The 16,328-nt window shown below is 41.6% G+C and overlaps 1 protein-coding gene and 1 long non-coding RNA gene across 4 annotated transcripts in view; one reads left to right on the top strand and one right to left on the bottom strand.

The window, feature by feature from the left end:
• Window positions 1–16,328, bottom strand: part of ARHGAP6 (Rho GTPase activating protein 6) — a 251,129-nt gene that overhangs the window by 177,577 nt on the left and 57,224 nt on the right. The window lies entirely within an intron of this gene.
• The window catches only part of LOC143840132 (uncharacterized), a 59,445-nt gene continuing 46,568 nt past the window's right edge, over window positions 3,452–16,328 (top strand). For both annotated transcript variants that reach the window (XR_013232041.1, XR_013232040.1), the window contains exon 1: window positions 3,452–3,622. This is a non-coding gene — a long non-coding RNA (uncharacterized LOC143840132). The remainder of the gene's footprint in view (window positions 3,623–16,328) is intronic.

The raw sequence follows: 16,328 nt of genomic DNA, 5'->3' as shown, positions 1-16,328 counted from the left end.
TTTACATGCCTTTTTACTGCAATTCCAAAAGGGGTTTCAGCCTTAAGAGTCACAAATGCAGAGTTCCAGAATGACTCATTTCTCTCTGGCACTGCAAAACACAAGTAAACAAGGGCTGCCACTGGAGCGGGGGGGGGGGGGGGGGGAGCACCACTGGGAATATTTGCAGATCACAATTGTCCCCTGTGGATCTTTGGCTGTCTGATCTGAGATGTCTGGTGGGAAAAAATAATAATTCAAAGCAAACAACAATAAGCATGCATTTTACTCACTTCCTTTGTGAGGAAACTACTGAAAGTATGTGCTTTAATAAGCGTGCCTCTCCAGAAGCACAGGAGTGCTTTTCAGATATATTAATAACAAAGGTGGATGAAATGCTTCACAGACAGCTCACAATTCAAACAGTAGAAAGAGGCATGTACATCCCATCCTTTATTTTTTTAACATTTATTTCATATCTAAACTTGCCTTTCTCACCAATGGGGACCTAAAGTAGTATATGTGTTATTCTCTCCTCTTTCACCTTTGCAACAACCTGTGAGGCAGGTTAGGCAGCATCTGTGACAGGCTGAAGGTCACCTAGCACGCTACCATGGCAGAGTAGGGATTCAGAAACAGGTCTCCCAGATCCAACTGCTACACTACTTTGAGAAACGGGGGCCTAGCATTTCACTGTATTATGTAAAGCAGTGGTCCGTAACCTTTATTAGGCTGAGGACCAGTGTGGGGGAGAGTGATCCGGCTGCCGTGAATGCGCAGCAGCCCATGTGCAAATGTGCATGGGCAGCAGGTCCGTGCATGCGCGCTTGTGCCATGCACAGCTGCAAACACGCATGCGCAAACCTGCCGTGCATGCACATTTGCGCTGGCGTCCGCGCTTCCCTCCCCCCCTCCTGCAAAAAGAAGCTTGCCGGGCCGCAAGCTAATCGGCCGCCTTGGTGGCCAATTTGTTTGCGGCCTGGGAAGTTTCTCACTGCGGGGGGGTGGCAGGGAGAGGGAGCCGTGGCCCGGTGCCAGGCCCTTCGCAGCCTGGCACCAGTCCGTGGCCCGGTGGTTGGGGACCACCAATGCAAAGCACAGTTCAAGGCACTGTTTCTGACCAATACAACTAACTGGACCATAGACTATTTTCTCCCTTAATGTACACAGTGATCTGAAAAAGGAACTATGAAAACCTCCTTTGGAGCATCTTCTGTGCACAGAGACCAAAAAGAAGCAGCACACATTGGAACTAGGGTTGGGCACTTCAGCATCCGATGTGGCCGTTCACGCCTGATGCAGCCAGTGCTGCACCATGGGGGGGGGGCGCAGGTGTCGGTGCACCAACGCCCGCGCTTCCCCTCCGCCCCGCAGTGTGGCACTAGTTGCGTCAGACGCAAACAGCCGCTTCAGGCGCTGAAGTGCCCAACCCTAATTGGAACACTCTCAGTGGCTTCTCCAGAATGATGGATCTTTCTTATTTACAATCAAAGCCTAAATATTCTGCAGAAATACAACAAGACTTTTTTGGGGATGGCCTTTTAATCCAAAAATCAATCAGATGCATAGAAAATTTATGTATTGGCTTGTTTATTATTCTGTACTATGTTGCAGTTTTTACTCCAGCAATCAACAGATGTAAGCAGCATTATTCATGGGAATCAGTACACCATTTCATATAAGAACATATGTTTGGGTGGCAAGCCACTTATAAATATCTAGGAAACTAATATAGAAGGGTCTCATTGCAACATATTATGCCATATTTACAAAGACATACATGACTTCCTTTCTTCAGAGCGCCTTTCAAATGAGCAATGTTACAACAGACTGCTTGATGACAGAGGCCAGCTCAAAAGTAAATGTGCATTTCAATCCAAACCCGTCCCAACGACTATCAACTTCATCTTAAATCAACAGAAATGAGTGTTAGAATCTACAGCTGCAACAACATAAGTATCTGTTAAAACAGAGTTAGCTTGCTCTTATGTGAAGTCCAAGATATTTGCAGCTTTGATGTCAAAATGCCTTTTGTGCTGGATAACAAAGCCATACTTTATTTAGTAAAAAAAAAAAGGAGGAGGAGGAGGAAGAGAATTAGGTCATGCATCATTTTAAACAGTCAAAGCAGCCCAATGAATGAATGAAGAGCTGGCTTTTTGTATCCCACTTTTTACTAGCCAAAGGAATCTCAAAGTGATTACAATCACCTACCCTTCCTCTCCCCACAACAGACACCCTGTGAGATAGTTGGGGCTGAGAGAGCTCTATCACAACTGTGACTAGCCCAAGGTCACCCAGCTGGCTGCATGTGGAGGAGCGGGGAATCTAATTTACTAGGTGTTCTGCGGCTCATTTTTTATGTTATTCACTAGCTCGTCACCTGCAAAATGGGAAGAAACAGGGCCTGTTGCATCATGAGTTACTGAACATAAGGAGTTGAACAGCTATTTTACACTGAGAATAACTGACATTTGAATAATATTTGCATTTGTTATACAGCCTTTTACACTAGAATTAACATTTAACATTTTCTCTTAACTCATGGAATGAAAAATGGGACAGTAAAAGGATGCCAACCACTGATGACATCACAAGACTAGATGGCAAACCCGTGCAACTAATACACTAGGAATATTGCTAGAACTCGAGTTCTTTTTCAAAGCAAATTAATCCCTGTAACTTTCACTGAGCCCCAGAGTGCCTTCTTGGAAAGTTAGCTCTTTTAAGGAAATCTAGCAAAAAGCATATTGGATAGCATGGGGATGTTGGCAAGTCATTTTATGACATCTTCAAATGGAGAGCTGTTGAGATCATTGTTAGTCACCAGGTCAACAGAAGTTGACGATAGTGTGCAGCATCTCTTACTGCAACCACAGCAGCCGGCACCAAGGCATGAGAACAACGGCTTTTTGATAAAACAGAAAAATCATAAGAGATTTTGATTTTTGTTGACCCGGTGACTAACAATAATCTCAACAGCTCTCCATTCCCAATTCAACACTAACAGGAAAGGGAAAATAATTCTGACCAGATCCAAAGGAATATACCATTCTTTTCAGGGAAGGACAAAGAAGTCAGCTCAGCACATTCCTGTTCAGAAAACATACAGACACGTGAATTACTTAAAGGCATTTGTTTTTCCTCTGTTCTTTTTCCTGACTAATCAGGAACAAGAGAAGAGCAAATATATGAACCACTTGTTTCCAAAATCTTAAGTGCATACAAGGCGCTCCCATTAATATTTGCTTTAAAATTTAGCTCTCAATCCTTTCCTCCTGAACTCTCAGTAACTTTAAGCAACTTACACATTATACAATGGCCTAATTTATCTTATCAAAGTATTTCAAATATGCACTCCTCAAACACTAGCCATCAGAACATGCTTTAAAGTTATTTATTAAGTAATTTGCTCCTTTGCTTTCACGTTGAAACAAAATCTGTTTCAAACGTTGTGGGGGGAAGTCCCAAAGCTTGGTAAATCCATTTCTGTGTCCTTCTGCCATGACACTTCTTTAAGTCTGGGGTAAAAAATAAGAAACCAGTATTGCTGGGGGAACAAGGCTGAAAGCTGCTTGCCTTGCCACACTTCAGCTAACAAGATCAACCATTGTCGTCCAGGTGTGTGCAACAAGTGAAATAAGTAAGGATAAATAAGCAACTTCTTTTCTAAGGGTATCAAAAATCAAGTTAAGAGGTTTATAAAAACAATGAATTTAGTGACTGTTGTTGCTTACCTCATAAATCAAATTTAAAAGGTATAGGTGAACTGTACTGGCAAATGCTTGTGCATTTTTCTATGGTGGTTACAGTCTTTGTTTATCGAATTGTCTGGATTCACAATCTAAAACAGTATCTACTGCTCAGCCATTGAGTCAACCTGAACCTTAACATCTTCCTCAGAGAGCTCTGCCTATACCTCTAAAATGGGACTTTCACTGGGTTTCTTGACAGGATCTTTTCAAAAGAGGAGCATAGGTGTAAGAAGACATCTTCAGGAACCTTGCTCTTTCCCCTGTGACATTTTGACCTCAGATAAATGCAGTGTTCTTTATAATGGATTGTGGGCCCAATGTTGCTTTTGCTTTTTCTGCCTGCATCTGGCTAATTGTTTGGTGACTTACTTGCTGAAAATTATTTTGGATTGTTTTGCTTTATCTATCTTTACATAGTTTTATCCATTCCAATCAATTTTAATTTAGTGGATGGTAGCCACCTTGTGGATTAAAGAAAGTAAAAAGAATGAATCTAAATATTTTAATTAAATATTGGCGATATCCTGTATTACATATGACAAAACTGATTTACTCTTAAGACAATCTCAGTCATTCACAGAATCCGTTATTTATCCATAGCAAGCACATTTTTTCAAAAAGGTATATACTAATCAACTATAATTTATTTATCTATCATATAGCAGAGTTACTCAAAGGAATCATATCATATATGAATATAAATATGTAACCAAGTTGATACAATCAATTGGACAATCCTTCTAAATATCTAAATTTTCTATTAACTCAGTCGCAGCTGGGGATTGTTCAAAGAGCTCTATCATATCACCCTGGAAATCCCAGCACTCACAATCCTGTGACAAATGGAAAACAGTCTGGTGGTCTGAACCACAACTGCATTTGGGTACTAGTATTCTGCCCCATTTTAACAACAGTGCACAACTGCCAAAGCCTGTTTGTATTCTATTAGCCATCTTCCATACTTCACATGGCAAGTCAAACGCTAGGAGCCTCTTGTATCAGGTTATGGATATCTATGGAGTACAATTCTAGCTTGTCTCCCATGTTGCCTCCTAGATAAGAGCCAGAACATCTGGCTTTCAGACAATCATAGGAACTTCTGACTACACTAAGCACATACTAATCTACTGGTTTTGTACTAGAGGTAGTCAAAATGCCTTCATAACTTTGTAAATACAGAAGTATCTTCATTTAATAGTAGTTGGCTGTCTTGCTTATAGGTTAAACGTGTGGATGCAATTAAGACAATATGGGCAAACTGCAAAACAATTGTGCAGATAATCAGCAATCATGTTGTTAATCAGATTTTGAAGAAATTACAAAAAGGAGCAAGGGGAGGAAAACACAAAACTACAGAGAATTCTGCTACAATGTGTTTGCAACAGTTCTTGGTGCACAGCCGATGACATCGCACCCTATATTATTTCTGAGAATATTCAGAAGATAATTCTTGATAACAACATGTTCTGGGTTAGGTTGAGGTCAGCTATTCAGACTGCTACTGCCAATTTTGAAGGTGATGAGAGATACACTAAGTCTTTCAGAAATTCCAAAGATATTCAGATCAACTAAAAGACTCTAAAAGAGGAGAAAAATCAGCATGTTTCCAGTTCAGCTAGAGCTGTGACAATAAAAATTTCTATATAAAACTTGGAATGTGTTTATGCATAACTATTAAACCGCAATTTCCCCCCTAGTCAGATCTTTCAGTACAAGCATTTGTTGTTATTTGGACATTTAATTTACAATAGCTACTTTATATAATTTTGTCTAGCAAGTATAAGCCAAAACAAATAATAAATTATGAACTGATTTTAACATATAACTGATCATTTTCCATTTCAATACTTCCCAGAAAACCCACATCCCTGGTTCAGCTCTGAACATGCTTTGCACCCAAACCCAGGGATTTCTGTTATTATTATTTCAGTGGTTGATAGCCATATCCATTATACAAAGACAATACCCCATCAAACTGCAGGGCTTTGAAGATTGATGCTACTTCATTCGTGTTAACTATGAAGCTACAGCTACCTGATCGAGAAAGAATGCCTAATTTATTAATATTTATGGTCTATAGATGGCTGTAACTTTTCCATTTGCCAATCATGAATTTAACAGACCAAATATTTTAGATGGGTAATTTAATATGCCCTGACTTCTCTCCAAATACAGTTCTGCTTTTTGTAGCATTACCAGTTTGCCCTCTAGTGTTGTCATGAAGCTATCACTTAAATGTACATATTCCATTTTGACTAAGTCACAAGCATGCATTGAGTACTCTGCTGCTTCGTAACCTTACCATATTATTCTCCATCCTGCAGTACTTTCACACAGGTAGAATCAATATTGGCAAGCAATACCCTTGCACTGCCAAGTTTATAAAGTGCACCACCAATCATGGCTGACCTGTCCAGCATATGGTGACACTTTTTTACTGTACAGCAGGAAGCAGCGCTGGCACCACCCAGGAGCCATATCAGGTGGCAACAGATTAATCTCCCCAATCAAGCAGGAAAACAAGAGGGTGGATGCTACACTGCAGTATTCCTCTCTGTATTCCTCTCTCCATACTTTGTATCCAAATTGTACCCTGAACTTCTCATTGGTGGCAGCCAGGTCTATAGGTATGAGCACTGGCATTTATCTCAATGAAACTACACATGCATTTTCCCCTTGATTTTGAACAATAATGCAAATTTTCTGGAATACTGCCCACCTAAACTGTCCTCCTTATGCCTAACTGTACATCAAGAGTTACTCCTGATTTCATGGCATCCAGCTGAGTGACATCTTCTTTAACATAAATTGCAGGTATCAATATAGTTAATCTGTTAAGAGGTGTGTAAATAGCTGACAAGCTAGCCCTAAATTGTTCCATGTGAACAAGCCCATGGGCTATTCTCATTGAGCCTGCCAACTCTGAGCTTTTGCAGAACCATACCTCATGGTTCATAGAGATAATAAAAAATAGGCCTGAACAATAGGATATAAAAAGAAGATTTTGCAGAAGGAGAAGAACCGCCAGATTCTTTGAGGCTAAAAATTTTTTTCCCATGTTTGCAAACCATGTTTTCAATTGACTCCAGATGCAACATCATAAAAATGCCATGCTTCTTAGCCAGTCCAAGTCAGACAGGAAACGCTCTAATTTTGACATTGTGATGTTACAATTAATTTGTCCACAAACAATCAACCTCCATAGCCCATAGAAATATTAGTAGAGACACAAGAATACAAGTTGATGAGTAGTACGGAAGGATCCATGAAATTAATCTCAACATTCAACAAACATGGTCAGAGATTCATACTTTCAGTGCTTCACTCTCAGAATACCCAAAGGACAACTCAAAATAAATTCTGAATTTCATTTTGGAAATACAAAGTAGTATGGAGAATCTTTGAGATCTCCAATAGACACAAAAGCATAAAAGCACAATTTTAAGTGTCTGCATGCATGTGGATATGTACAGAATATAACACTGCTGTACATCCACAGCAAAGTATACAACGAGCTATTATATGGACACTCACATGTTTAAAGGATACCATTTTATCAATATTCAGCTTTTATAATATATTGCTTTTGATAATCAGTAATGTAGTTAGAGCCTCTTGTGGCGCAGAGTGGTAAGGCAGCAGAAATGCTGTTTGAAGCTGTCTGCCCATGAGGCTGGGAATTCGATCCCAGCAGCCGGCTCAAGGTTGACTCAGCCTTCCATCCTTCCAAGTTTGGTAAAATGAGTACCCAGCTTGCTGGGGGATAAATGGTAATGACTGGGGAAGGCACTGGCAAACCACCTCGCATTGAGTATGCCATGAAAATGCTAGAGGACATCACCCCAAGGGTCAGACATGACCCAGTGCTTGCACAGGGGATACCTTTACCTTTACCTTTAATGTAGTTAGTGTACTTTCATATGCATTGTTATGCATTATATCTATTGAGGCATTTTCAAGTACAAGAAAGAAATAGCTTCAGCAAAGATCTAGACCAGTGGTCCCCAACCCGCGGGCCACGGCCCGGTGCCGGGCCGCGAAGGCCTTGGCGCTGGGCCGCGGCTCCTTCCCTCCTCCCCCAAAGCGAGAAGCTCGCCAGGCCGCGAGCAAATCAGCCACCAAAGCGGCCGATTATCTCGCGGCCCGGCAAGCTTCTTGTTTAGGGAAGGGAGGGAAGAGAAGCTTGCCGAGCCGCAAGCTAATCGGCTGCTTTGGCGGCCGATTTGCTGGCGGCCCGAAGGGGCCGGGAGGGGGAGTAAGTTATCTAAAATGCACATTTTGAGTAAGTTATCTAAAATGCACATTTGCTCAAAACTGACATAAGTTGCATGTAGTTGTGTTAGTCCAAAAGAAAAGCCAAGCACAAAAGACATTAAGATCAAGCAGACATACCACAAAGCAATACACCAATCAGGGCTTGAAGAATTTAGAGGAGAGCCCAGGTAGGCCTTCTACAGTAGGTGGGAGACTATATTCATGCAGAGTGTATGTATGTTTGCACAGTATCTGATCCCACGTAGGGCAAACAATTTGCATAGCAATTTCTGAAGAGCTTTTCTTTTGACCTATTATAGTACTGTAGTTGACAGCATTATATAGTATTATTATTTTAAATATTATACTTCTAACTTCCACTTGGTGGCATCTGAGACTTCTGCTAGCCAATGCAAAGATAAAAGGCAAATCTGATGAACTGTAATTTGCAATATAATTGGTTAAATTTCACCTTAAGTGCCTTTCCATTCAGACAGCAAAGTCTCTCTCTCTCTCCGACCTGGATCTCTGATCAGATTTTATTTACTGTAAGAATATAGGCCTACAAAAGGAGGAGTGAGACAGTTTGTTGTTAGAAGAAATAGTAAAGGTAAAGGTAAAGGTATCCCCTGTGCAAGCACTGAGTCATGTCTGATCCTTGGGGTGACGCCCTCTAGCGTTTTCATGGCAGACTAAATACGGGGTGGTTTGCCAGTGCCTTCCCCAGTCATTACCGTTTACCCCCCAGCAAGCTGGGTACTCATTTTACTGACCTCGGAAGGATGGAAGGCTGAGTCAACCCTGAGCCGGCTGATGGGATCGAACTCCCAGCCTCATGGGCAGAGCTTTCAGGCTGCATTTCTGCTGCATTACCACTCTGCGCCACAAGAGGCTCTTAGAAGAAATAGTAGAAACTCCAAATTTCAGATCATGATTCTCCTAAACATAATAAAACACATGTATCCTGGGGTATTTATTATAACTGCTAACTGTGCAGATAATAAAATGGGCAGCTCAACCAAGAAGCAACTACATAGTTGTATTGCTACTAATAAGTCTTTGGGCAGTCAATGTGCTACGATGGAGCAGATCAGAAGATAAGAAATCTCACATACATCCATCCATATTAATAGTTCTATCATAATCAGAAAAACTAATACCTGTCCGCCACTTGTGAAATAGCAGAGAATGCTTTCCATTCCAGGCAGTTTACTACACTGCTCTGCAGTGCCAGAGACTACCAAAGTTTTCTGAATTTTTTAATGTAGTTTCTTTGGTTAATCGTTTGCTCACCCACCGCTGTTCTTTATGGCTTGCTGTTTGCATCATGGCATGCTGTCCTCATCACAAGATATGGTGGTAAGTTTTTAGACCCTGCTTTTCATTACCCAAGGGAGTCTCGAAGCAGCCTGCAATCAACTTCCTTCGTCTCCTCACAACAGACACCCTGTGAGACAGGTGGGGCTGAGAGAACTCAGAGAAACTGCTCTAACATGACTGTGACGAGCCCAAGGCTACATGTGGAGGAGTGAGGAATGAGTGAGGAATCAAACCTGGCTCTCCAGATTAGAGGCTACTGCTCTTAACTTCTACACCAACCTAGAGTTTATTAATATCAACAATGCTAAAAGTTAGTTAATTAAATAAAAATTAATTTGCAATGCAATAAAGTTAACTATTCAAGAATGGCTGACATAAGTCATAAGTGACTCAAGAGTGACTGCTTGTAGGGAGGGGTGGCCTATAAAGTATAATAACAATTATTATAATAATAACCTATTGTAAACTGTTTATCTGTGATCATAAGGCCTAGCAGGCATAACCTGTTTTTGCTAGTAGCCACAACTTAAAAATTATATAATTTACTACATAATAATAATGATTGGACGGTGGGACTATGTGGGTGTTTGTATCCTGCAACATTCCCCAGAAAGATAATTTGTCTGCACATTATCCCCCCACCTCCACGGCACACAACAGCTCCTACACTTAGCCAGAATGTCTGGATCACAGTTCCCCCTTAAAGCTTTTGCCACCCTCAAACATCTCCAGTGGCAGGGGAAGGCAGTATATAAATGTAATTAATTAATGTCCAAAAGCTAGCCAAGAGTCGTAACCGGGAGAGCAGTCCTGGGGTAGGCTAGGTGGGTGGGGAGAGGAATGGTGGAATTGGGAAATTGGGGAGCAGGAGATAGGGTCAGGGAGGCAGGTTACTGGAGCCAAGCAAGTACGAGTCCAGGAGGCAAGCTGAAATCAAAACCAAGAGTACAACTAGCAGTGTTTTGCTGATATGAGACAGGAAATGAGGAGTCCGGATGGACAGGCAGGGAACATGTATGTTGCACCTACGATGTTCCCAAGGTCCCAGTGCCTTTTCAGTGCAGCCTCATCACCCTCCCAAAGTGCTTTCAGCTGTGGGAGGGCTGAGAACTCTGCAAGTATGCTGTCAAACTCAGTGCTGTCTCCAGCACTCTGGAAAAAAATCTACAACACAAGGGCACCAAGTTAAAGATACCTTATTTCATGGACTTGCAATCTTGACATTTGTGTCCTTGATGGAAAACCATGGTGCAGAGAATACAAATGAATTAGATCACAGTGTACAACAGGCATATTTGCAAGACATTTGGCAATGATGTAAGTAAGTTTTCAATGTTTATATTGTTTCAAAACAATATAACTTTATAATGACATTGAGAATGCCATACATTTTAATATAATTAATGAAATTATATGAAATACAGAGCTTAGTTTTTTTCCCTTATATGACTTTTCCTGTCACCATTAAGAATTCTATAGCCTGCAATACTATTTTTGGAAGTTACCCACAGGATTATTTTTAGGAATCTACTGAAGTTAGCTTTGCCTTTCTGAACAGACTTCGTATATGCTGTTTCTCAAAACTGAAAAAACACACCCTACTTTCATACATACACAGAAAATTCTTCTGAACTTCAGACTACTCTTCTGTGAAAAAGTTTTATGAGATAATATCTTCAGCTGAAGGACATTACCATATTACTTATCCTATTGTATTCACTCCCCTTACTCCCATCCACACCTGTATTTAAAACATTTGAAATGTACTGTTTGTTGGTATCAAAGAATTCTAAGATTTTTTTCCAAGTTGTTTAATAGTACTACTGTGAGGAACGCACCCAACTCCTCCAGCTTAGTCTTCTTCCCAGCACCAGACATATCAGCATTATTTTCCCTGCTGCAATTGCCTTTGATGATTGCCCCCAAAGAAATCCTCCTTTCTCAGATTGCAAATTGCAAACAGTACCTGACCTACTCATGAGTAAACATTCCCAGCTTTTCCTGGCTGCTCTGGATCCCAGAGGGCTGGCAAGGAGCCATTCCTGGCCTCCAACAGCTGCTCCCTCTTCCAGAAGGCATGCAGAGGCTGTGCCAGGAGGTGGCTTGCTATCCAACCCCCCATGTCAATCAAGTTGAAAGTGGCCAGGAAACTAAGTCAACTTACTGGCAGCAGGGCATGCTCTGAGGCCAGCTCCTCTTCCATCCAGCAATTTGAGCTAATTGGCACTCATTGGCAGAATGCAATTTGAGCTCATTGGCCCTCATTAGTAGAGTGGCCTCTCTCCATTAGCAGCACACCCCCCTAGGAAGGGCCAATCAGGTAGGGAGTGAGTTGTCTGCAGGCAATTTGAACTTATTGACCCTCATTGGCAAAGTGCAATTTGAACTGACTGGCCTTCATTGGCAGAGTGCAATTTGAATTGATTGGCCCTCAGTCACAGAGTGTTCTCTCTCAGCAGCATGCTCCCAGGGCCAATGAGGTAGGGAATGAGTTGTCAACTTGAGCTTTATTATGTTTAGTGATGATATATACAGTAACATTGTTTGTGTTTACAATCACCCTTCTTCAATTTCTTTCTTAATAATTTTATTTTGGGATACCCCACCAAGATTCACCACATCAAGAGCCACACCAGGATACAGGCTAATCCTTTCTGGAACCAATTTTAAAGCTAATTTCCCCTTCTATAACACTAAGCCCAGCATCATAGATGGGCTTAGTGAGACATCTGGCAACCATGAGAGCTGCCAGTAGCAGCATCTGTGAATGAGGAAGGGAATTTGGAGACATCAACTGAGGTCAAGGGAAGGGTTGTCTCCCTCTTCCTTCCTGCCCTATTGCTGGCTTTCCTTTTGCAGTCTGTTATTTATGCACAAGGCAGGGTATAACATGTGTGTATATATGCTCACTGCTTACTTGCTCTCTAGCCTCTAGCAGCTATACTTCAGTCTAACTCTAGGTTACATTGGAGTCAAACCAGATCATGACTTTGGGCTTGAGAGAGGAGGAATAAGTTCAATAGAAAAGTTGTTGCGAATCAAAGGGGTCATCTCTCCTAGAAACCCCTTGATTTCTCTATCAAAGCTTCATTTCATGCTCAAAAGAGAGAGAAAAATGATATTGGAGGTGGGTTCCCATCTGGTACAATCCAGAAAAGCGGAAGTAGGTAAATCTGTGGAATCTTCCAGAATTTACAGGACTTAAGTGTAAAGAAATTAGGGATATCTGCTTTAAATGAAAATGGGTTATCACTTAACCTTTTTTGTAGAATGATCCATATTTGTAATTATATGAACTGCAATTCAAATTCTTCTGCCTGTAAAAACAATTAGAATCAGAGAGGTTTTTAAAAAAAAAGCTTTGTAAGAAGTGAAGGCTGACAAGGAAATACATATCCTTTTATGAAAAAACTGCCAGATAAAAGGGGAATAGAGATGCTACCCCCACTTTACAATACTTTAGTGGTTCTCAACCTTCCTAATACCACAACTCTTTAATACAGTTCCTCATGTTGTGGTGACCCCCAGCCATAAAATTATGCAAGTGTTCTTTCACAGAAATTAAACCAAAACTGACCAATGGCATGAAGATCCATTGTTCATGATTGTATATGAACTAGATTTTTTCCCGATTTCTCAGTTCAGTTCTGTCCCACCATGCCGATCTTGCTCTTTTCTGCTGCTCCAGACAGACAAATGCTCTATCTCGATCTAACCCGTAAGGCTGTTGTGTAGATGGTGCCCACCCCCAGCCAAGCTCCTTGTCCTGCTGCCACCCCTGTGAAAGAGTCGTTTAACCCCCAAAGGGGTCCCGACCCCCAGGTTGAGAACCAGCGCTTTAGAACACCATAGGAAGCACACACCATGCTTCTAGGATGTCATGTACCCCAGCCAAATTATACCTGAGCCTGAATATTGGATCTATATCTCTTCATTACAAGAAGAGAAGCAGTTAAAACTATTTTAAGGGATCCATTATGTTTTCAATATAAATATAATATTGTTCTATGATTTTTAATAGAGCCTCTTGTGGCGCAGAGTGGTAAGGCAGCCGCCTGAAAGCTTTGCCCATGAGGTTGGGAGTTCAATCCCAGCAGCCGGCTCAAGGTTGACTCAGCCTTCCATCCTTCCGAGGTCGGTAAAATGAGTACCCAGCTTGCTGGGGGGTAAACGGTAATGACTGGGGAAGGCACTGGCAAACCACCCCGTATTGAGTCTGCCATGAAAACGCTAGAGGGCGTCACCCCAAGGGTCAGACTCGGTGCTTGCACAGGGGATACCTTTACCTTTATGATTTTTAAATGTTGTTGCCCACCCTGCGCCCCAGGGGAATGGCAGGCTATATAAAAAATATTATCTTTAAACAGCCCGTGGCGCCACGGGCGCCACGGAATAAATAATTTGTTAAGCCCCCTAGAGGTGGGCTTTGTCCGTGATGAGGAAGGGTCCGGGTTGGACCCTTCCTCACGACAGACAATCGGAGGGACCAATCGGAAGGCGCGAAGCGCCTTCCGATTGGTCCCTCCGATTCCCAGCCTGAGCAACTGTGAGCCGCGCGCAGCGCGGCTCGCAGTTGCTCCCGGACTGACGCGGCGAGAGGCGCGAAGCGCCTCTTGCCGCGTCAGACCGCCGCCCGAGGGAACCCCCAGCAGTCACGCGAAGCGCGGCTGCTGGGGGTTCCCTCCCTGCTGGTCTGACGCGCCTTCTCCCCTTTCAAAACCCCTTTTTATAAAGGGGCTTTGAAACTAGTTAATTATTATTACCCAGACACAGAGAAAGATCGCTAACTAGCTGTGCTGATCTCTAGGGAATTCAAAAATAAACAGTACAAATTTCTGAGTTGCCAAGACACTTTTGTCGAGCCTGGATAGTATAAGAAGGGGAGAATATTTCAGCTGATGTAGTCAAAGCCTTTGTAGTTCTCCCTCATTATAATGGTGGGCATAACTCGGGGAAGACAGGTGCAGGTTCAGGTCTGTGATGGCAAAGACCAGGAATTGGCGTTCCGCTACCTATATCTATGAAAGTGAAAAGAGGCAGAATTGGGGTGGTTCAGTGCTACTTGGTGAATTTTCAAGCTCTGTACACAAAAAAAGACTGAGATTTTTCTAGCACGTTGTATTTTTGAGATTTATCAAAACCTGAGATTACTTCCTGAGATAATTTTACATTGCATATTTATGATGAAATCCTGAAATTAAATTAATTTATCATACAATTCAAAACCTAGCTGTGACATTGTTACTCCTAATAAATTGGACACTTCTCTATTTCTTCTGTTTGTTTTTTGAACTAGCATGGTCCATAAAATCTAATTTTACATTATATTTATAGATGAAACAATCACTTTAGTTTCCATGCCATTGCAAAACACTGTTTATCTGGCCAGTAAGTACCAACCTTTGCAAGGGCTTACTTACAGCATATAGAATGTTTCTCAGGCCAATGTCATTTATGCTGGTGGGTCCTAAACGGTTTCATTGTGCCCCTCATGCTATTTAACAACAATACGAAGAAGAAGAGTGGGTTTTTATACCCCACTTTTCACTGCTCAAAAGAATCCCAAAGCAGATTTCAAACACCTTTCCCTTCCTTTCCCCACAACAGACACAGGGTAGATGGGGCTGAGAGAGCTCTCTAAGGGAACTGCTCTGTGAAAACAGCTCCAAGAGAACTGTGAATAGCCCAAGGTCACCCAGGTCACTGCACATGGAGTAGCGAAGAATTAAATTCGATTCTCCAGATAAGAATCTGATGCTACACTACAGGCACCTTGGCTCTCCGCTGGGAGAGCTCATTAAGTGATTTAAAGTGGAATGCCACCAATATTCAAATTATATACCACTCTTTTTTTCATCCCAGTGCTGATATGAGACATTGCTGAGCTATCTGCCAGTACAGTGAACAACAGTCAGTGACTGCATTTTAAAGGAAGAAGCCCTTACCTTTCAGACAGTGAAAGCTTTCATTAAATAAAGCTTTTCTTACCACATTTTAAAAATTTCTTTCTTATTCATTATATATTAGTATCACAAATAACTTTGGTTTATGGCAATCTGTAGGGATTCAGCTTCACAATATCCAACTGTTATTTACAAAATATGATGCACACCAACCATAGAGAGCATATAAAGAATGAAGGGTTTTTAATTCATTAATTTTTATGTATTTATCCATTGTTATCTATCAGTTTGAATACATTTGTTATGTATTACAAATAGATGCCTTGAGCAACGATATTTTTAAAAGCAAAATAAGGCGAAAACATTCTAGAACAGTGGTATCCAACCTTTTTATCACCGGGGTCCACTCAACGCTGGGGACCATTCACCGGGGACCACTCAACACCTTTTACTGAGGTCCGGTGGGGGGGGGGTAGTTTACACCTCTACTCTCAACCACTGCCCTAACACTCTCTGATCACTATGGTAATGTTTAAACATCCCTTCAAAATAAGATGCAGACACGCCACAACAATGAACATAAGGAACATTTTATTTTCATGGAAATTTTAACTCATGACAATGACAAATCAATGGGAACCCTGAGCTTGTTTCTCTGCAACGAGATAGTCCCATCTGGGAGTGATGGGAGACAATGACACCCGAAGTGTGTTGTAAAGGGCCGGGGGGGGGGGGGAGAAGGCGTCCTTCGGGACCCACCTCCAATTAGTCGAAGGACCACATGTGGTCCGCAGCCCACAGGTTGGGGATCGCTATTCTAGAGGTCAAGGAATTGGGTCACATTAGAACTCTCGGTTCAGATTTGTATGTATAATAGCAACTCTATGCAACAGTATTTAATGCACTTGAGCAAAGTTTGTCTGCCGAACAGAATAATCTTTTATAAACACGGAAAAATGAGATCATTGCAAATAAAAGCACAGACTGTACCTGTAGAATCTTGTATGAGGCTACTCCTTTGAATTTCTGCATATATTATTAACGGTTTATATAACACATTCAACAAATGAGTTATGGGCATATTAAACATGCACATTACTTTGTGTATGTGTACACA

Source organism: Paroedura picta, chromosome 6, assembly GCF_049243985.1.
Source record: "Paroedura picta isolate Pp20150507F chromosome 6, Ppicta_v3.0, whole genome shotgun sequence".
NCBI lineage: Eukaryota > Metazoa > Chordata > Lepidosauria > Squamata > Gekkonidae > Paroedura > Paroedura picta.
The sequence above is the reverse complement of the archived record's forward strand: the minus strand, read 5'-3'. Positions and strand labels throughout refer to the sequence as shown.